Source organism: Microtus oregoni, unplaced genomic scaffold (assembly GCF_018167655.1).
Source record: "Microtus oregoni isolate MIOR12 unplaced genomic scaffold, Mior012 000020F_ref0000438, whole genome shotgun sequence".
In the NCBI taxonomy this organism is placed as follows: Eukaryota; Metazoa; Chordata; class Mammalia; order Rodentia; family Cricetidae; genus Microtus; species Microtus oregoni.
In genome coordinates this window covers 4,057,501-4,079,749 of record NW_024543079.1, presented here as the reverse complement: position 1 = coordinate 4,079,749, position 22,249 = coordinate 4,057,501, and the positions used below count along the sequence as shown (strand labels likewise).

Genomic DNA, 22,249 nt, shown 5'->3' with positions numbered 1-22,249 from the left:
CCTGTGTAGATCTCCTTTCGGGTATGCTTCTGTGTTTGTCCTGTCCTAGCACGTCTCATCCCAGCCCTGCACAGTGTAAATTTCTCATGGCTTCAATTCAGAAAATCTAAACCTTCCTTTAATCTTTTGATGTGTGTGTGTTTTTTAATTCTTTGCATTTCATACAATTTTTAGAATGGGGATGGCATGTAGCATAATTGTTGTGTTTGCCCAGTGGACCCAAGTTCACTGAGTTCAGGCCACACAGCCAGATTGTAGTGGCATTGCAATTCCATTGTTTGGGAGGTGGAGGCAAGAGCAGCAGGAACTGAAGGCTGTTCTTGGCTACATAGTTCTGGGTAGCCAGACAAAGGTGTGTGAGATACTGTAACCTCCCTAATATTAACTTTGTATGTGTGAATGTGTGTGTGTATGTGTGCGTATAACACAGTTACTCATTTAATGTTTATGATGCTGAGAATTGAATGCAGGACCTCAAAATATGCCAATTACTCTACGATTGAGTTGCACACCAGCTTCTAAGTTCCTTTTTTAAAGATTTTTTTTTTTTTTTGTTTTTGTTTTTTTTTAAAGACAGGGTCTCAATGTCTCAATATGTTCAATATATAGAACTGGTTGGCCTGGAATTTACTCATGAAGACCAGATTGGACTTGAATTTTTTGAGGCAGGGTTTCCTCTGTGTAGCCTTGGCTGTCCCGGAACTTGCTCTGTAGAATGGGTTAGCCTTGAACTCAGATCCCCCTGCCCCCCGCCTGTCTCCCCAGTGCCAGGATTAAAGGCATGCGCTCACACCCAGCTCTAAGAATTTTACAAGTTGAAAACAGCTGGGTGGGATCTTGCCTGAGGTCTTCACTCCCTTTATTTAATTTCTTAACCCCTTTATTTCTTTTAATATAAGATTTAGCTCCATTCCACTTCCTGGTGCTCTTTTTCTCTCAAAATTTACATTTTGTAATTTACTCTGCTTAGCTTGCTTCTTTTCATGATGAATCTTTATTAGAGTTACCACCAATAACCACACAACAGAGTTTGGACTAGGCTGTTTTGAGATTTCTTCTACCAACAGAAATAAATCCAAAACTCTTCACTTTAGTCTCAGGCAGGCTTTTAGGACAAGGACAAAAGGCAGCCACTCTCATCACCTAAATATCACAAGAATGATCTCTAGTTAGCATACTAAAATTCTTCTCTGGAATCTCTTGAGTGAGCCCCTGATAGTTCAAATAACTCCTAGCACCTCTGTCTTCCTTGCTCCTACTAGTATGGCCGATTAAGCAGTGCTTAAAGCATTCCTCTGCTTTCCTAACCCAAACTGCAAAAATCCAAATTCCTCAACAAAACAAAACAAAGAACTTGGTTATGCTTATCAGCAATGCACCAGTCTGGGTACCAACTTCTGTCTTAGTTCGGGCTTCTATTGCTGTGAAGAAACACCACAACCATGGCAACTCTTATAAAGAAAACATTTAATTGAGAGGGCTCACTTAGAGTTTCAGAGGTTCAGTCCATTATCACGACAGGGAGCATGGCAGCATGCAGGTAGACATGTACTAGAGGAGTAGCTGAGAGTTCTGCAGGCAACAGGAAATCGACTGAGACACTGAGTAGTATCCTGAGCATAGGAAACCTTAAAGCCTGTCCCCACAGTGACATGCTTCCTCCAACAAGGCCATACCCATTCCAACAAAGCCACACAACTCCTAATAGTGCCATTTCCTATGAGATTATGGGGGCAGATTACATTAAAACTACTACACCTGGCTTATTTAATAAAACTCTAGTTTCAAGTAACTTGCTGCTAGTGTATAAAAACACAATGGATTTTCTTTTCTTTTTTTTTTTTTTTTTTTGGTTTTTCGAGACAGGGTTTCTCTGTGGTTTTGGAGCCTGTCCTGGAACTAGCTCTTGTAGACCAGGCTGGTCTCGAACTCACAGAGATCCGCCTGCCTCTGCCTCCCGAGTGCTGGGATTAAAGGCGTGTGCCATCACCACCCAGCCACAATGGATTTCTTTTTATGTGTGTTTATCAAATACTTCATGATCTTATTAAACTCATTCATCCTAATTGCTTTACCTAGTTCCCTTAAGGATCGTGTACTCTTATTTCTCATCAGCCCTCCCAACCTTGTTGTGCCTTTCAAACTGGACTAGGTCTTTACTGTCTAACTAGACTGGCTTTGCCTTCCAGATCCTCCTGCTTCAGTCTCCCAGTTCTTGGATTACAGGTGATTGCTTTCTCTCAGTACAGCTTTGGCCCTTCAGAGTTTCTTTTTGTGGTGGGGTGCTGGTGGTAATTGAATACAGGATGCCATGCAGACAAGTGCTTGGCTCCAAGTAGCATTCTTAGCTGAAGCTGTACCAGCCTACTTAGATTAGCCTAGCTCTGTGAGATTCAGACTGTTGCATAGACCAGTTCCTTGTTGCCAAGTATCCTGTCTCGAAAAACTTAAAAAAAACAAAAAAAAACAAAAACAAACACCATTTTATTGTATCCAACAATTGGCTGTTACGAGTAATGCTACTATAACCATTTGAATACAAGTTTGAGTGAACGTAAAATAAGGCTTCATTTTTTGGGATGTAGGATTATTGATCTTATGGCAAATGTATGTTTAGCTATATAAGAAACTATGGAATTGTTTACAGCAGTGACTATGCCATTGTATAGCCTTTTCCAGTCTCACATCCTCACCAGCTCTTAATATTTGTCTAAGCCGTAGCATTCTGGTGGATGTGTAGTGAGAATCTCATTGCAGTTTGAATTTAAAATTTCTTTTACCTTCAGTGAAATGTCTGTTTAAAGTTTTTTTTCCCCTTCCCTCCACTTTTCTCCTCTTTGTCTTTGTATGTGTGCAAACACACACATTACAAGCACACACACATACATACGGGCAGGTACACATGCTTGTGCATGTGTGTGGAGGCCAGAGTTTAACTTTGGGTGTTGTTCCTTAGCAGCCATTCATATGGTTTATTCATTTAATTTTTATGTGTGTGGGTGTTTTGCCCACATGTGTGTCTGTGCACCACATGTGTGTGCGGTGCCAGCAGAGGCTTGAAGAAAACAGGGCAAATTCCCTGGAACTGGAGTTACAGATAGTTGTGAGATACCATGTGGATTCTGGGAAATAAACCCAGGTCCTCTGCAAGAACAACAGATGCTCTTAACCCCTGAGCCACTATCTAGCCCTCCATTCCTTAATATTTTATTATTGCCAAATAACTTTCAGTCTTCTCAGTATATTTTATGCCCATTTACAGGTAAATAAAAGCTGCAATTTTAGGTGGTGGAAGGGAAGACTTTCTGATAATATACCTGGATCTATGAAATCTAACAGCAGAATATCCAAGAAATTAGAGTTAGTACTTCAGTTTACATCTTGAAGTAGCCTGTGTTGTCACACCTCTCCCCCAGCCCAGATTAGGTAGATCAGAACTGAACAGAGATTGACCAATAAGACAGACTCTGGGGCTGGCTGAAGGTTACATGGCAATGAAAAATTAACTGACTAGACATTGGGATTAAGAATGTTTTGTGAAGTACTGCAGAGATGGTTCAAAGGTTAAGAGTAATTGCTGCATTTACTGGGGATCGAGTTTGGCTCCCAGCATCCATATTGCCTTTAACTCCATCCAGCCAAAGGGGATATGGTATCTTCTTTTGGGCTCCTCAGGCATCTGCATGAATGTGTGCATAATTATACACAAACAAATATAAAATAAAAATAAAATTTAGGGGGTTGGATTGATGGCTTAAGAGTTACAAGCACTTACGGGAGACAGTTTCTATGTGTAACAGCCCTGACTGTCCTGGAACTTGCTCTGTATTCCATGCTGGTCTAGAACTCAGAGATCTACCTGCCTCTGCCTCCTGAGTGCTAGGATTAAAGACCTGCAGCACAAGGTCTGTCTAAAGCACTTATTCTTGTAGAGACCCTAATTTCAATTCCCAGCACCCACATCTATAACAGATCCTGTGCCCTCTTGACCTCTGCAGGCACTAGGCATTCATATAGTGCACAGACATACATGGGAGGAAAGTGTTCATACATATAGAACAGATCCAGCCTTTCATCTTTCCATAGGAGTGCTGGATCACATATATTCCAGTCACACAGTTGGCTTCTATGTGATTCTGAGGATTTGAACTCAGGTCTTCATACTTGTATGGCAGATGCTTTTTCCTGCTTACCCATCTCCCCAGACCATGTGAGATCTTAAGATTAAATTATTTTTTACTGTTATTTGACTGTTAAAAATCATTTTTTATTTTTTTCGAATGGTCTGGAACTTAATCTTTTTATCCCTTTAATAAAATGAATCAGTGAGTCTTTGGCTCAGGAAGTGGTCTAGTTAGAGTGCTTGCCTAGCTAGCAGGAAGCCCCGGGACTGGTCCTCAGCACTGTATAGACAGGGCTTGGTGGTACAGATTTTAATCCCAGCACTCTGGGAGGTGTAGTTAGGAGGGTCAGAAGTTCAAGGTCATCCTTGAGAGAATGAGAATTTGAGACCACCCTGGTCTATATGAGCCACTGTTTGAAAAGGGGGAAAATGGTCTTTGTCTGTTTGCTCACTTAATATAAATTAAACTATAAAGCATTACTTATGTTCTAGTGTGATCTCAATGAAAAGTGCTGAAAACCTATCTAAAAACACTGACCAGTGAGGCCCTGGGCCTGCCTCTGCCACAGCAACACTGTGTCTTGTTGTATTGTTCCCTTAAATTAAGGTGATGCTGGACACCTTTAATCCTAGCACTCTGGATCTCTGTGAATTCTAAGCCAGCCTAGTCTACAGAGTGAATTCCAGGACAGCCAGGACAACACAAGAAACCTACAGGGGAGGGGGAGAGGGGGAGGAGGAAGGTGAGGGGACCAAACCTCCTCAAATATTTACCAGTTATTTTTTTTTCTTTTGTTGTTTTTCGAGACAGGGTTTCTCTGTGGCTTTGGAGCCTGTCCTGGAACTAGCTCTGTAGACTAGGCTGGTCTCGAACTCACAGAGATCCGCCTGCCTCTGCCTCCCGAGTGCTGGGATTAAAGGCGTGCGCCACCACCGCCGGGCTTACCAGTTATTATTATTTTTTTTTAAATATTTATTTTTTTATGTACCTAATATTCTGTCTGTGTATATGCCTGCAGGCCAGAAGAGGGCACCAGACCTCATTACAGATGGTTGTGAGCCACCATGTGGTTGCTGGGAATTGAACTCAGGACCTTTGGAAGAGCAGGCAATGCTCTTAACCTCTGAGCCATCTCTCCAGCCCCTACCAGTTATTTTTTGAAGTGTGTCTCATGTAACATACCCTGGCCTTAAACTCTTAGTAGTCTTCCTGCCTCTTCCTGAGTTCAGGATTACAGGGATGGTGCTAGGGAGCAAACCCAAGGTCATGCTTGTCTAGCAGTCTGCCAAGTGAACTGCATACCCAGCTGCGTTATTTTCCTTTTAATACTGGAAACTGTCTCCCACTTCAATTTGACACACGCGAGGCAGTTCCTCTACCACTGAAGTATACACCAGCCTTCCTGCTCTGATGGATTTTGCTGTCTATGCTGGTCCTGATGTTGTCGCCTACGTGAGCCTCTGGAGCATCTGACTGCAGGCGCTTACCACCATGTTTGTCTTGTCTCATGGTTTCTGACTTCCCTGTCTATTGGCTTAGGTCAGCTTTGAATGATCGCAGCATCATATGCTAATGAGAAAGCCAGCATCTCTACATGTTTGTAGCGCTGTAGTGTTTATCAGCATCTTAGCATGCTTGTAGCGCTGTAGTGTTTATATTGTATCCTTAAGCTTCCTACCCGACTCACTGGATGTTGCTCATCTCCAAGGTGGTGGGGACCCCAGTTTATTTACTATTGTCTTCACTTAGTTTAAAGATTTGGATTTTAATTCTTTTTCATCTGAATCATTTTATATTGGAATTCTGGAACATTTTTCAATTTGCATTTAAAAAGGATAGTTAAAAAAAAACAGTGGAAATTTCCAGTTTTGAAAAAAATTCAGCTGGTCTAATAACTGCTTTGCAGGGAAAAAGAAATATGAAAAGGAACCGCAGACGTTCTGGATGTCAGCCTGTGAAATTTTCCACTATTCCCCATAATAACATGCAGGCATGCTTATATTCCTGATTCAGTGTGACTGCAGTTGCCTGACTGGAATTTGAAGCTCTTGTCAGTGACAAAGTGGTATCTGCCACTTGCATGGGTAGTTTGAAGCTGCAGTCTAGGAACTTCTTGCTGTAGGGCTACAGGGAAGGCTCATTGTAAATGCTTGAGCTTGGAAATTATTTATCTGTCTCATGATTCCAAATGATTTTGATTTTGATTATAGTGGATTTTTTTTTTTTTTTCGAGATAGGGTTTCTCTGTGGCTTTGGAGCCTGTCCTGGAACTAGCTCTGTAGACCAGGCTGGTCTCGAACTCACAGAGATCCGCCTATCTCTGCCTCCCGAGTGCTGGGATTAAAGGCGTGCGCCACAATCGCCCGGCTAGTGGATTTTTTTAAATTAAAGTCCCTAGTCCCCCGTCTCAGTTTTCTTTTCTTTTTCTTTTTTTAAAGATTTATTTATTTATCCTGCCTGTAGGCCAGAAGAGGGCACCCGATCTCATTATAGGTGGTTGTGAGCCACTATGTGGTTGCTGGGAATTGAACTCAGGACCTTTGGAAGAGCAGTCAGTGCTCTTTACCCGCTGAGCCCATCTCTCCAGCCCCCGATTATAGTGGATCTATGGTGCATCTAATTACATTTTTTAATGCAGTTTCTAGGGTTTTATTTTGTATAGAATGCTCAGAGAGGTAAAATAAAGATTTGGATAAATAAAGTTTTCATTTGGTGTGATTCAGGAGCTAGTCATTAACTTGTTTAGGTTACTGCTAGTGTGGGTTTCGTGATGAGATTAACCATTCTTCAGATTCAGGAGACCAGATTATCCCATTTGCCCAGGTTGCTTGGTTCTTTCTGTATGAAATGAATTTGGAAAGCAGGTCACAGATACATTGTAACTCAAGCCAGTCCAGCTTCATCTCTTAATGGTAGAGTGGGTTAAGGAACAGGATGGTCAGATTTTTATTTTTTTGACTGAACATGAGTCTTCATTGGCCACAGCTACTTGAGGGGGATGAAGCGGGAGGAGTGGGTGGCACCGATGCCCGGCCAGCCGTGCTTCACAGGCTTGTAGGTGATGGAGAACTCGCCCAGGTAGTGACCAATCATCTCCGGCTTGATCTCCACCTGGTTGAAGATCTTGCCGTTGTACACGCCCACCATGCTCCCCACCATCTCGGGCAGGATGATCCTGTCCCGCAGGTGGGTCTTCACCTCGGGCTTCTCCGTGGGCGGAGCCTCCTTCTTGGCCTTTCTCAGGCGCTTGAGCAGCGAGTGCTGCTTCCGCCGCAGGCCGTGGTTGAGGTGTCGCCTTTGCTGGGCAGCTGTAGAGCTGCATCAGCTGCTCATAGGACATGTCCATCAGCTGGTCCAGGTCCACGCCGCGGTAGGTGAATTTGCGGAAGGTCCGCTTCTTCTTCTGCTCCACTTCGGCCATCTTGGCGGCGACTCGGAAAAAGGGGGATAGACAGAGCTTATGAATTAAATTTACTTAATTTTGAGAGACGGTGTCACTATTTTGCCTTGGTTGGCCTGAAGCCCAGGGCTCAGAGGAATTTGCTACCCTAGCCTAAGTCTCTGGACCACTGGGACTGTTGTTTCACAGGACTGACTTTAAGCTAAACGTTTAAAAATTTTCTTTCCCGGGGCTGGAGAGATGGCTCAGTGGTTAAGAGCACCACCTGCTCTCCCAAAGGTCCTGAGTTCAATTCCCAGCAACCACATGGTGGCTCACAACCATCTGTAATGAGATCTGGTGCCCTCTTCTGGCCTGCAGGCAGAGCACTGAATACATAATCAATAAGTCTTAAAAAAAAATTCCTTTCCCTTTTTTGGGGGGCCAGAATTTCACTTTCTAGCTGATTTAGAATTTGTTATGTATACCGGCTTGACCTCAGGACTCACAATGCCTCTGCCTAGTATATTAGGATTAAGGTGGGTGCCCCTAAACTGCTATCTCGAGAACATTGTTTAACAAATCTTTGTTGTATATTTAAAAATGGGGCTGTGAGTGGTGGCTAAAACTTGGGAAGCTGAGGCAGAAGGATTAATATTAGTTTGAGACCAACCTAGTTTACATAGTAAATTCTAGGATATCAAGGGTTACACAATAAAGACCTCATCGCAACAAAATACAGGATACAAAAACAAGACAACAATTACAAAAACCTGCCCTGCGAACTAAACTTTTAAAAACACATGCTCTTCTCCAGTGAAGAATTTGAGGGTCAGAGTGGGAGCAGATGTGCCTAACACTTTGGAGTTGCTTCCAGCTGAGAAGTAAAGCCGTGCTAATAAACAAGAGACTTTACTCTGGACTGGAATACAGTGTGCCGGAGCAGGGAGCTACTCCCGTCAGTCATGCGCTCTCCCTGTCCCAACCTTCCTCTTGGCTTCGGTGGATCTCTGACCTCTTCATACTTCCATTTCAGCTATTTATCCCTTTCTTCTCACCCTAATTCCCTTCTGACTTGCAGCCTTCCAGTCAGTTCCAGCCCTGCCTCTGACTGCTCACTCTTAACTGCTTTACCTTTTTTTTTTTTGGTTTTTCGAAGCCCTGCTCCTGGCTGACAACTTTCTTTTTAGTCTGTCCTCAAACTGGCTGATCCCAGTAACCTCCACATACATCCCTTCAACTCACCCCCGCCCCACTTCGTTGACTCAGGGTAGGCTTGAATGTCTGATCCTCTTGCCTCTGCATCCCTAGGATTTCACAAGCAGTATCTATCAACTCCGGCTCAGGACACTAACCTCCCTGCCCTCCAGGGTCCTTAATTAAAAGTTCAAAAACAATAGCAAAAACCAAACCTTGGGTCTGGAAAGATGACTCAGCGGTTAAGAGCACAATGTGCTCTTCTAGAGGACCTGAGTTCAGTTCCTAGTACCCAATTCCAGAGGCTCCAATGACTCTGGGGGAATCCATAGACGCATACACGCATAATTAGAAAAAAAATTGAAGCACGGTCTCCTTATGTAGCCCTGCAGCCTATACTAGCATGGAACTCACATCAAACTAATGTTTTGGCCCTTCCTCAGCTTCCCAGTTGCTGATATTGTAGGTTTGAGCCATTACACCTGGCTCTTTTTTTTTCCTTCCTGTTTTTTTCCAGGTAGCATTTCTTTTTGTAGCTCTAGCTGTCCTGGAACTCTTTCTGTAGACCAGGCTGGTCTCAAACTCACAGAGATATGTCTGCCTTCTGCCTCCTGAGTGCTGGGATCAAAGGTGTGCACCATCACCACACTGGTCTGACTATTTTTAAATATATAATACAAAGATTTATTGAATGTTGTTGTCTAGAAATCAGGGATGTACCAGTGAGGCTTGAATGACTGACAGAAAAAGCACCATGCAAAGGGCTGAGCATTAGTATGTGTTTGGCATGCTAGGCAAGTGCTCTGCTGTTGAGTTATATCACTAACATTTGAATTTACATTTTAGTTGGATAGTTATGTTGAATTTCACTGAGAAAGTAGCTTGTGAACAAAGAGTTCACAAGAGAGGAAGCCAAGGAGGAAGGATTGGAAAGGGGAAGCATTTTGTGTGAAGGGAGCTACTCAAAAGGCCTTTTGGTGGAAGCATTTTTGTGTTTGGGTAAGTGTAGGGGTTTGAAGCACTTGCCTTGGACATACAGGGCCAGCATTCTAGCCCCAGTTAGGTCTCCAGCACTTGATTTTAGACGGTCTTCCATTGTGGCCTCATGGACTTCCTTATGGCCTTCCAGGCTGGCTTCAAACTTAGTAGCCTCTTATCTTTGGCTTCCAAGCCTGGTATCTGGCCTGCCGCACCCACCCCACCCACCCAGCAAGACTTCTGCTTTCATTTTGAACAAAATGGGGAACTCTGCAGATTTTAAATCATGTTTTTAGTTATTTTATGAAAAGACCTTTAATTTTATTTCCCTCTTTAAAGCATTTCTTTTTTTATTATAAAAGTGATTAACTCATTTTCCCATTGGAAGCAGAAACACACAAAGAAGAAAATAAGGATTACCAATAACTTCCTGTACAATTGAACTTGTTTTCTGGAGGCTGGAGAGGTTACTCAGTGGTTCTGGGCACTCAACTGTAGCAAGGGGAAGTAGTGCACACCTTTAATCCCAGCACACAGGCCGACCTCTGGGATTTTGAGGCTGGCCTCGTTTACAATAGAGTTCTAGGACCACTAGGGCTACACAGAAAGATCCTATTTTTTTTATTATTTTTAAAACGTTTACTATTTTGGCAGAGGATTCAGGTTAGGTGCCCATCACCTACATCAGGTGGCTTGCAACTGCCTGTAACTCAGATGAACTAAAGGGTATGGTATGTGATATTGTGTGTGTATGTATGTATGCACGCGTGCGCGTGTTCACATATGCATATGCCTGCCATAGCATGTGTGTGGAGATGAGAGGATAACTTGTGGGAGCCTGTTCTCTGCCATACATTCCCTGGATTTAATTCAGGTGCCAGGCTTGCTGACAAGCACTTTAATCACCTGGCCATCTCTCTAGGCCAAATGCTTTTTATTTCAATAAAATGTTATTGGTTCCTAGATGTCTGCAGTAGCACAAAGACTTGTTTTTAAATAATGAATGTTGATTTTCTTTTAATTTGGTATATTTACATTTGACTTGAGGAGAGGCCTGTGGTCAGAGAAGAATTTGTTATTCATTACAGACAGGTGCTCGCTTCGGCAGCACATATACTAAAATTGGAACGATACAGAGAAGATTAGCATGGCCCCTGCGCAAGGATGACACGCAAATTCATGAAGCGTTCCATATAGAAAAAAAAGTTCTTTCATTATAGACAGTGCAGCACATATTCAAATATCTGTCTGCTTCATGAATATATAATGATAGTATGATTTAATGAAAACATTCTTAGGTCTTTAGTATTATGGAGGTTAAAGGAATTTTATGTCTGTTAAATGATGTCAATGGGTTGAGTATTTGTGAGATAAAGTATCTTGTAAGGCTCACCTGAACTCTGGGTCTTCCTGCCTCCACCTCCTGGATGCTCAGATTATAGGTACATGCCACCATGCTTAATTGTCTCATTGATGATTGCTTGAGGTGCGGTCTCATGTAATTCTGGCTGGACTGGAATTTATGTGTAGATCAGACCCAGGCTGGCTGCACAGTGTTCTGGGCTGCTGGACTCACCAGGACGCACTGCCACCCTCCTGGGCTGCTGCTTTGCAGAGTAGTTCTTAGAGCCACGTGGAGTTGGCGAGCATGCTGCATGGCCCCACCAAGCCCAGATGTTTGCAAGAATCTTTTTGAGTCTTGTTTTCTGTCAGCATTCATTGTTATGATTATATTTTTATTCTGAGACCAGGTTTCTCTGTGTAGCCCTGGTTGTCCTGGAACTGACTTGTAGACCAGGCTGGCTTTGAACTCAGAGGTCTGCCTGCCTCTGCCTCCTGAGTGCTGGAATTAAAAGGCGTGCGCCACCACACCAGGCGCAATATTCTTTTAAAAATCTCCTTTTCTTGTTCATAAGCTACATCTGCTTTACTGTCCTCTGTAGGCACATGTGCTTTCCTCGGACTTTTAGATTTGTTTAGCTCTTCACTTAAAACATTGTTGGTGTTGTTGTAGTTATGTGAGTGCGTGCTCTTGTATGTGTGTGGGTAATGGAGTAGTCTTTGGAAAGATTGTAGACAGCTGAGGATATAGCCCAGTTAGAGCATTTGTCTACATATCCAAGGCCCTGGGTTTGCCCCCCAGCACGGGGCGCCCTGGGACATTAGAGTTAACTTGTGCATATTTTCTAGATGGTCTAATTATTCCAACAAATATCTGTATTTCAAAATAAAGGGGATTGAAATGTCTTATTTAGGTGAGTTTTAGTTGATGACATAGACAAGTTTTCTCTGTGTCCTGGCTGTTTTGGAACTTGCTCTGTAGACCAGGCTAGTCTCAAACTCACCGAGATATACCTGCCTCTGCCTTCTGAGTGCTGGCATTAAAGGTGTGCGCTACCACTGCCCAGTAATCTTAATTTATGGAATTTTTAGTCATATGTTTATATATATATTTTTTACATATGTAATATTAAATCATTTGGATTGGAGAGTGGTGGTGAATTGGAGTTTCTCAGTGCTGTGTTAAGCCTCACTGTCGGGCTTCTACGGGTATAGGTCTTGGAAAATGATGTGGGGACACATTTAAGATGACTTTAAAGATACATAATTTCCTCTGTCTCCTGGGAAAGGTTCTTATTTCATAAATAAGAACTTGTTTTTCTCTTTCAAGTGGATCTTGTGTGAGTTTTGTTTTAGAAACCAGAGATGGTGGTGCACTGTCCCCTTGATCTCTGAGCACCTGCTCTGGCTGTTTACTTTTTCTAAACCTGTTGCCAAGATTTTCCTCTGATTTGGTTGCTGTGATTTTAACTATATTATTGTTGGGTTTCTTACCTTACACTTTTTGGCTAGGGAACTTTTTGTTACAAGGTCTTTTGTGGCCTGAGGCTGTGTAACTGAAGATGACCTTGAATTAAAAAAAATTCTTGCGTGTAAATGTGCTGTGCTGTGCTGTGTGTGGAGGTCAGAAAAAGGTTTCTGGGAGTTCTCTTCCTGCACCTTGTGGGTCCTGGGGACTGAGCTCAGGTGGTCTAACTTGTGGCAAATGACTGACCTGTTGAGCTGCCTTGCTGGCCCAGCCTTGTTAAGCTTCTCATCCTTTTGCTTCTACCTGCTGAGAGGTAGATTACAGACGGTGCCACTACGCTGGGATCCTGTGTGCAAGGCCTTCAGTGGTAGGAAAGCATTTTGCCACTCAGTTACATTTGTAGCTCTGGTTTAGCTTTGTTTATCAAAACTTCTTTTTCAGTTTTTGAGACTGCATTGATTTACTTGTGAGTTAAAAAGAATTTTTAAGACTTTATTTTTGTGTATGAGTGTTTTGCCTCCGTGTACTTAATGTGTACCAACCACGTGCATGCCTTGTATCTAGGGGCGGTTAGAAGAGGGAGTCATGTACCCTGGAAGATGATGATGATGATTGTTGTGTGTTTATAAGACTCAAGTGTGTGCTCTCATACCCATGCATACCTGTGAGGAGGCCAGAGCAAGAGGTCTTCTCTATCGTCCCTTGATAATCCCTTCAGATGGCTCTCCCTGAACTTGAAGCTCTCTGTCCCAGCTGCCTATCCAGAGAGTACCTAGGATCTACTTGTCTCCACCCAGAAATGCTGGCCTTACAGGTAGGGCAGCCAAGGGGACTTCTGATTTGAGTTCAGGTCTTTGTTTTTCTTGGCAAGACAGGGTTTCTCTGTGGCTTTTTTTTTTTCCCCAAGACAGGGTTTCTTTAGCTTTGGAGCCGGTTCTGGAACTAGCTTTTGTAGACCAGGCTTGCTTCGAACTCATGGAGATCCGCCTGCCTCTGCCTCCCGAGTGATGGGATTAAAGGTGTGCGCCACCGGACTTTCTTTGTGTCTTTAGCTGTCCTGAAACTCATCCTGTAGACCAGGCTGATCTTGAACTCACAGAGCTCTGCCTGACTCTGCCTTCTGAGTGCTGGGATTAAAGGCCTGGCTGAGTTCAGGTCCTTTGCAATCACAGCAAGCTCTTCTAGCACTGAGCTATCTTTCCGACCTCAGTAGTGAGCTGTGACATAGACTGTGAATGCTGTTTTTGCTTGCTGCAGTGTCTCTAGTGCTCAGAATAGTGTGAGGTTCTGAGCAGCAACAGCCCCTGCTTATTGACTTCTATTGTGTGGCAGGGTCTGAGAACTTTGAACTTGGCAGTATTTGTATCCTACAAACATTGTATCCTACAAAATACAATTGAATACCGAATTCCTGTTCAGATGCTAGTGAATGTGGGGGAAGAAGCTAGCATTAGTTGGGGATGCTGTTTAGCTATTCATCTGCCATCAACAGCCAGGAATAGTACACACACCTTTAATTGCAGCAGAGGCGGGGGGATCTCTGAGTTCTGGGACACTCTGGTCTACATGAGTTCCAGGCCAGCCCTTTTCAGTTTAAAACAACAAAATAAAACAAAAACCCAAAAAGCCATCTGCTGGGCCTTTGGGTACACACCTGTAATCTGCTTTGCCTTTGAGGATAGCTTGGACTATATAGTGAGTTTGAAATTAACCTGGCCTGCATATATCCTGCCTTAACAAATGCCATAATTTATAAAATAGGATTGTTATGTATTACTAGGAAAGCAAATGAAAAATGGCCAGTGAATTAAACTTAGAAACACAGTTGCTAATATATTATATTATGATTCCAAATAAAGGAAAATGCTCAAGAATTTCTGAATACCAATAGCTTCATATAAAATCTTGAATTTTTAAAAATTTTCTTTTCAGATTGATTTTATGTGTATGCCTACCTGTGTGTCTGTGCACCACTTGTGTCTGGGGCATGCAGAGGTCAGAAAAGGGTGTTGGACTGGAGGTATGGGTGGTTGTGAGCCACCAGGTGGGTTCTAAGAACCAAACCTGCCATGTCTGCAAGAGCAACCAGTGCTCGTAAACTCTGAGCCTCCTCTCTGGCCTCTTGTACAGTCTTGAACCCTGTAGTGGTAGATACTACAGCATCCTTTTCAGATGTAGACCAAATGAGCACATTGGGTAGGCCGTGGATGAGGACCTTCATGGAGCAAGGGTCTTAGACTTCAGAGACCATGACCTCCTTTTCACTCCTCATTGCATTAGGTATTAGTTAGAGAAACAAAGTAATCGTTGGCCTCTTGCTTGACATTGTTAGGTGGCAGCTGCCCTGTTTTCCCCTTCCCTTTCCCCCTTTCTTTGTGCCCTTCTTTTCATGAGTGGTTAAACTCACGGCCCTGTGCATGTAAGTACCCTATTCCGAACTGTATCCCCAGCCTAGCATTTTATTTCTTTGTGTCTTTAAAAAAAAAATCATTGTTTTTATTAGTTTTTCATGACTTTTTGTTGTATTTTCTAATGTAACTAAATTTTCCTTCTTAAGAAATAAACAAATAGTTGGTATAGGAGTTCAAATCCCTGTAGTCCTAGAGCTCTGGATGTGGAGGTAGGTCAGGAGTACACACGAGAGCCTGCCTCAATCAATCAATCAGTCAGTTAATCAATAAAATTAAAAAGGCTTATAGGGCTGGAGAGATGACTCAGCAGTTAGAAAACGTTTGTGTTCTTGCTTACAGCTGTCTGTAGTTCCAGTTCTGGGGACTCCGAATCCTCTTCTGACCTGTGGGCCCCGAAATGAATGTGTGTATGCATACATATACATGCTACATACCAATACACATCCAAATAAACTAGCAGAAATTGCTTCAGTTGAGGAAGGAGAGAACATTTGAGGCAGGTTTGTCTAGCTAGGATTTGAATATCGTTCTGGGAGATATTTTCAGCTAGTGAGACTATTTTGCTTGAGTGTGTGTGAGTTCGTGTTTGGTCAGTGGAAAATTTGCAAGAGTCAATTCTTTTTTTACCATATAGGTTTCAGAGATGGAACTCAGGTCAGGCTTGACAGCTAGTGTCTACCTGCTGAGCCATCTTGCCTACCTCATTTCCTTTTTCTGAGGCACTACTTTCCCCTGTGGCTGGATGTTACAGGAAATTTCAGATGAAGAAATAGAATAGTGTGTGCTTATCAACTCTGGTGTGCATATGCATGAATACACACATGTTCATACATTCACACAGACATGTAAAAATGAATAATAAAAGCTTAATCATATACATAAATAGAGCATGTATCAGAGAAGATACACCCTAAGGCAGGGGTGCTTTTGCCTGCATGTATGTATGTGGTCAGAAGAGGTCAGAAGAGGGTATCAGGTCCCCTGGAATTGGAGTTAAGGATAGTTTAAGTCACCATGTGGGGCTGGGAATTGGACCTGGATCCTCTACAATAACTGTTGAGCCATCTCTCCAGCCCCTGGTTATCTTTTATCTTCAAACCCTGTAGGGTATGTTAAGAAAGTCTTTGGTTAGCCATGGTCTCTTAGGCTGGAACTGTTTCTAGAAATCCAATGAAGCGCTGTGGCCAATGGTCACCCTATGATACTAACACCCAAGAGCTAGAGGAAGGAAGCTCAGGAGCTTAGGGTCTTCTCTTGAGGCAGGTCTGAATTACCTGATCATGTGTTTCCAAACAAGAAAAATTTCTCAGATTCCCTGAATTTAGTTACAGAAAGGCCCTTCGAGTGAGAAGGTAAGATAAGGGAACCCAGTAAGTTAATAATTGTGGTCTGGAACCTTGATTTGAATTCTCCTACAGGGCCCTTTTTGTATATGAGCCATCCATGCTATCAGCTGCTGCCAATGCAGAGGCAGTAGTTGTGAGAGACTACCCTCCCATCCTATAGCTTCTCTTTATTATTGTACCCTCGTATCTATAGCCAATGTAGTTACATTGATCTCATTCCCAGATTTCATATTTTCATATGCGCGCGCGCGCGCGCACACACACACACACACACACACACACTCACTCTTTTTCTTGGCTCTTGATCCAGGTGTCACCTAGCTACATCACCTATACTCCTGGTGGTGGGGGTGCCTGTTCCAGGACGTGGTCTTGCCTTTCTTGGCTGGCATCTGTAATGGTCCAAGAAACCCTTTTACTATATGTGTGTGTGTTTCCTGCATGTATATCTGTGTACCTCATGTTTTACTGGTACCCGAGAAGACCAGAAGAGGATGTCGGATCCCCAGGGACATGTGGGTGCTAGGCATTCAGTTGCGATGATTCAGAAAGGTTTGCAGCTGGGTATGGTGGCCACAGCTTTAACCACAGTGCTTGGGAGAAAGAGGCAGTGGATCTCTGTTAGTTTGAGGCCAGACTGGTTTACAAAGTGAGTTCCAGGACAGCCAAGGCTACACAGAGAACCCTGTCTCAAAAAATGGGGGGAGGGGAAGAAGCTAAAGAGTTTGATTTGTTGCTTGAAGTGTTTGTCAAGAGATGGCCTGTTGGGAAGGAGATGGCGATGCCTGATAATCCCTGTTAGTTTAGTGTTGATAGAGGGATTTTAAGGCTGTGGAGGACTGGAATGTCATGAGTGCTCTGTTGGAGAGGAAGGAGAGAGGCTTGGTGAGAAAGGAGCTTTGTACAAAATCATGGCTATGGAAAAGTCTCAATGGAGTCTGTGTGACATGAGCCTGCACTCTGGGCTCTGTGTGGCACTGCTATGGTGACTCAGTGTGGAGTCTTAGTAACAGATGGAATCTTTTATTTCTTGAAAAATTATTTTATATGTATGGGTGTTTTGTCTTTATGTTTGTTTGTCTGTGCACCACATGTGTGCCTGATACCCTTGGAGGCCAGAAGAGTGTTGGAAATATAGATAGTTGTAAGCCAGTATATGAATTCTGGGGCTTAAACCTGGGTCTTAGAAGAGCAGCCAACACTTTTAGCCTCTAAACCAGTGGTTCTCAACCTTCCTAATGCTATGGACACTTTAATATAGTTTCTCATGTTGTGTTGACCCCAACCATGTTATTTTGTTGCTACTACTTCACAACTGTAATTTTGCTGCCGTTAAGAATCGTAATGTAAATATCCGATATGCAGGATATCTGATAAGCAGAAGTGGTCAGATCTCTGAGTTCCAGGTCATCCTGAGCTTCATAGCTAGTTCCAGGCAAGCCAGGGCTACACAGTGAGACCCTTTCTCAAAAAAAGTTATTGCTAAGTTATATTTGAGAATGCTTACTATGTTAAATGTTAATTTTCTGGGGTTGCATATAATATAGAAAAACTTCAAAGGTGTAAAGACTTTTATTATAAAGTTAATATGTGTTTTCTGTAGATAATAGAAAGTATTAAAGAATAATGAGGTAATATGATTTTAGTACATGCGTTTTAGTCTTCTAAGTGCATATTCTCACTATACAGTCCAGGCTGGTCTTGAAGTCTGTTATCCTTCCTCAACCTTCCAGTGTGGGATGCAGCCTCTGTGCTTGGCTTTAGGCTTTTTATGTCCAAGTGTTATATATAGCACCTATAAAGAGAGAAATGATTATATTGTTTTATAATATGTTGTGAACATTTTAGAAGCTATAGTATTTCTTGGTATGGGTGTATTATAACTTAATCAATTTTGTAATTATTTTGGTAATATAACATTGCTATTTTTTTTCTTAGTATTAATTTTTTTTTTGTCAGGTATGGTGGTGCATGCCTTGAGTCCCAGCACTCTAAGGCAGAGGCCATTCAGATCTCTGTGAGCTTGAAGTTAGTATGGCCTACATAGTGAATTCCAGGCAGCTAGGGTTATGAGAGACACCATGTCTCTAAAAACAATAACAAGAACCTGCATAGTATCTTGCTATGAGGCCCTACTGGCCTGCAACTCACACTGTAGCCTAGCTTAATTGTGTGTGTATGTGTGTGTGTGTCATGACAGGCATGTGGAGACCATGGGGAGTCCTCTATCATGTCTGTCCTAGGGCTTTAAACCCAGGTGGGCAAGTTTTGGTGGGAAATGATTTACCCATGCAGTCATCTCATCGGTCCCTATATGACAAATGGGGTGGGGTAGGGGAGACGAACAAGTAGATTCACCTATAGTAAAAAAAAAAAAAAGTACTTTTCATTTTTTATCAACATGTATAATAATTACATCACTGTGGTGGTTTTTCAGCATTCCGCCTATGAGCACCTGGAATGTAGTGGTTTCAGTTTCTGTGGCCTTAGATTAGGGTGGATCAAGAGTATATTTTCTTCTCTCTCTCTCTCTCTCTCTCTCTCTCTCTCTCTCCCTGGGTTTTTCGAGACAGGGTTTCTCTGTAGCTTTGGAGCCTGTCCTGGAACTAGCTCTTGTAGACCAGGCTGGCCTCCAACTCAGAGATCCGCCTGCATCAAGAGGATATTTTCAAGCATAAAATGATGTCTCTTTTCCTTTCTTTCTTTCTTTCTTTCTTTCTTTCTTTTTTTTTTTGGCTAGTTTCACATTGAAGTCACATGATAGGCTAGAACTCACACTGTAGCTCAGGCTGGCTTCAAACTCCCGGGAGTTTGAAATTTCTGAGTTAGACATGGATAACAATCCTTTGAATGTGCGTGAGTGATGTTTAGTTTATTGAAGGTACAAATGCTCTGCAACATCTATGTCTGCTTTGTAATTAGGCTGATGAAAAACGTAGCTTTTTTGTTTTTTGTTTTCGAATAAGCAAAATCTGGGGGAAGGAGTGGGCTACTTAGAGAAATCTTTCACAAAGCCTTACAAGGGATTGAGCCAATAATTTCAACTGACCCAGCTCACCCAGACAGCAAACAGTATTATAAACACCATTGTTTACTCATAGTGTTGCCGTGTTCAACAGTTTTGGTGGCTATTCATTTAAGAAGAGTGTTTTCAACTTCTGTGTTTGCTGTTTGCTGCAAAGATACACCTGCATTGTACTGGATGGGGGACATAGAAGAGAACATAACAAGATTACAGTTAAGTATTAGTTTAGTTCTAAGAGCTGAGTACTGGGAAGTCCAAGGAAAGCAATGGTAATTGTTACATTGTTCTCTGTCTCTTTTTCTTTTTTATTGTTTTATTGAGCTGTACATTTTCCTCCACCCCCTTTCTTCCCAGGCGCATAGCTTTTCAGGACAATTTTGGTAGTGATGTGAAAAATTGTGAAGTTGTTCAGTATCTGGTTGGTGTTGAGTTTCTGCTGACTTCCGGGAAGCACCCCTGGAAGGAACTGTGGGCACAGTGTCATCAGAACACTAAGTGTGGCAGGGCTTGGTGTGTGTAAACAGTCAGGAGTGCACTTTTATGTTTGGGGTTTGGAGTCAGCCTCTTGTGTTTTCTTCATTAGGTGTATGCTGGAAGACAATGTCTCTTCCCCACTCCAGGGTCCTCTGCCATTGTGTGGCCCTTCTTTCTCTCCTTTGATGCAATATGTATCCCAAGGCTAGCATCCTACTGTCTGGCACCCTGCCTCAGGCTTCTTAACCATTCCTGGCTGATTGAAAGAACAGTAAACAGTACTGATTGTATAGAAAAAAATTTAAGCTTGTATCTTTCAAAATCAAATAAATTAGATTCTTACTTTGCCCATTCAGCAAATAAAATTAAATCAAAGTAATTTTTGCCAGACCTGATGTGTTGTTGTGAAGATAATTTGTATCTTCTGAAGAATAAACAGGAAGGTTAATGCAGAGGCTTCGTAAAAGAAGCTGTGTCCCCCTGCCTCACTGTGGGCGTGGGTTGAGGTTTTCTGTTTTAAAAATCCTTATGCTCTATGTTGGTTCTTTTGCTAAGGATGAGGCACTTTTGTGGAAGTGTTACCATGGCGACTGCCTTCCAAGTGCTGCCTCAAGGTCACTCATCACTCTCAGCACGGAATACTCAGATTTTGTAGATCAAATAACGTTAATTATTATGTCGGCTTACTGAAGCACTCTAGAAAACATAACCAGTACTTTGAAATGTTGAATTTTAACCTGCCAGATTAGCAGTTTAATAGCAAATCTGTAAAGTAACCATAGATCATAATATCTTGTTTTTATGAATACACAACTTGATTGCATTATAACGTCAGAACATGCATACCTCCCTTGGCATTTTTCATTCACACGTGATAGCAAAGATGCCTTTAGTGTTTCTTTTCTCCGGTATAATGAGCTCTAAGTTACCTTTTGGTGTTCATACGAGAACCAGATGATTGTCTGTTTTTACAAACTCAATTTCAGAGCCACTTGGCTTCTATATCATGCACTCTTTGTCTCATGCTCCTGTTAATTTTTCTTGTATCCAGTTTCTAAATTGTAACCTTTTAGTTAAATATGTAGATCATGTGGCATGTATTGTTTATAAAGCCATTTTTCGGTGAAGGAAAATGCGACGAGAACTGCTCCAGACGTTGGTCTTTCTGGTGGGTCTTGTTCTGGGCAAGGGGATCAGGGCCATGCGCTTCCATTAGTGCTCCAAGGTGACTTTGAGATCAGAGCTGGAAAGAAAGGTACAAAGGGAACAAATAGTAAATGCTGTTCACACACCTGACTGGACTTTTAAAGCTAATTACATCTTGACTGCCTGCTGTGCTTTCAGAATTAGACTGATTCCTTCTCCCAGGGCAGTGTCATGTCATCTCTTGTGTTTGCAGAGCTGACTCTTGGTCAAGATATTTTACATTGTACGTTCAGCGATCTAGAGATGGTGTTATAGATATTCTAGAGAATACCTACCTGCTAATGAGTGTCTCCTTTCTCATATTTATGAAGCGATGTGTTCTCATACAATTATTTTGACAAGCTGGAAAAGTGGAGTTGATTTAAATCCATCTAAGCAGTTAGGGCAATGAGATGGCTAACTGGGTCAAGGCATTTGCTGCCAAGCATGACTACCTGAGCTGGATCTTCAGTACCCACATGATGGAAGGGAAAAACAGACGCTCATGGCTTGTTCTGGCCTCTATGTGTGCCTTCCAGACAAACAAACAAACAAATAGTGGAATTAAACCAAAACGAGGTAAATTGTAGTATGAGACAATATGATCTAGAAGAAAGAATATTGGACAGGCCAAGGTCTGTACTGATCCTTCACCTGTTCCTGGCTGTGGGAACCCGCTCAAGTCATTGTGCTTCATTTCCCTGTAAAGCAAGATGGTCCTCATACCCATTGTGACTTGTACCATCATTGGTTTGTGCAGTCAAGTTTGCATTGTTTTCAGTAGTGGAGAACTGCCATATATACATTGTAGAGGGCTAAGTGTTCCAAGCTGATTGTCTCATTTTTGAATGATACCTTATTTTATGTGTTCTTGGTGGTCTTAGAGAGATTTTGTTTTCTAGGTGTATTTAGGAAGAGCAAGAAAAGTCTGAGTGTGGCTAGCCATGTAGCAAATAGTGGGGCTTTTTCCTTTGGACTTACTACATACCCCAAGCTGGACTTGAATTAGAGGAAGTTTACCAGTTTCAGAAGATTAGGATTAGCTGTAGAACTAGAATTTCCATGTCTAATATTTAGCCTATGTGTGTCTGTCTGTATGCTCATGTGTGAGGCTCTGACACTTATGTAATAAAATAAATGCCTTTCCATGTTGAATGGTCTTGCTGGTCCACTATTGAATAAGTGCTAATTGACACTATTGAAATAAGAAACTAAAGCCAGGTGTATTGGCACATACCTTTAATCTATCACTCAGAAGGTAGAGACAGGAGGATCAGAAATTCAAACTCATCCCTGTCTCCAGAATAAGCATAGTTTGAGG

General features: G+C 42.3%; 1 protein-coding gene, 1 non-coding gene and 1 pseudogene across 2 annotated transcripts in view; 2 read left to right on the top strand and 1 right to left on the bottom strand.

Annotated features, from left to right (window-relative positions):
• Nucleotides 1–22,249, top strand: part of Ncoa3 (nuclear receptor coactivator 3) — an 88,818-nt gene that overhangs the window by 10,350 nt on the left and 56,219 nt on the right. The gene's annotated exons all lie outside the window — the stretch shown is intronic.
• LOC121460181 lies at nt 7,110–7,545 on the bottom strand (annotated as a pseudogene).
• On the top strand, nt 10,771–10,877 carry LOC121460569. The gene has a single exon (XR_005976063.1). It is a non-coding gene; the product is annotated as a U6 spliceosomal RNA (small nuclear RNA).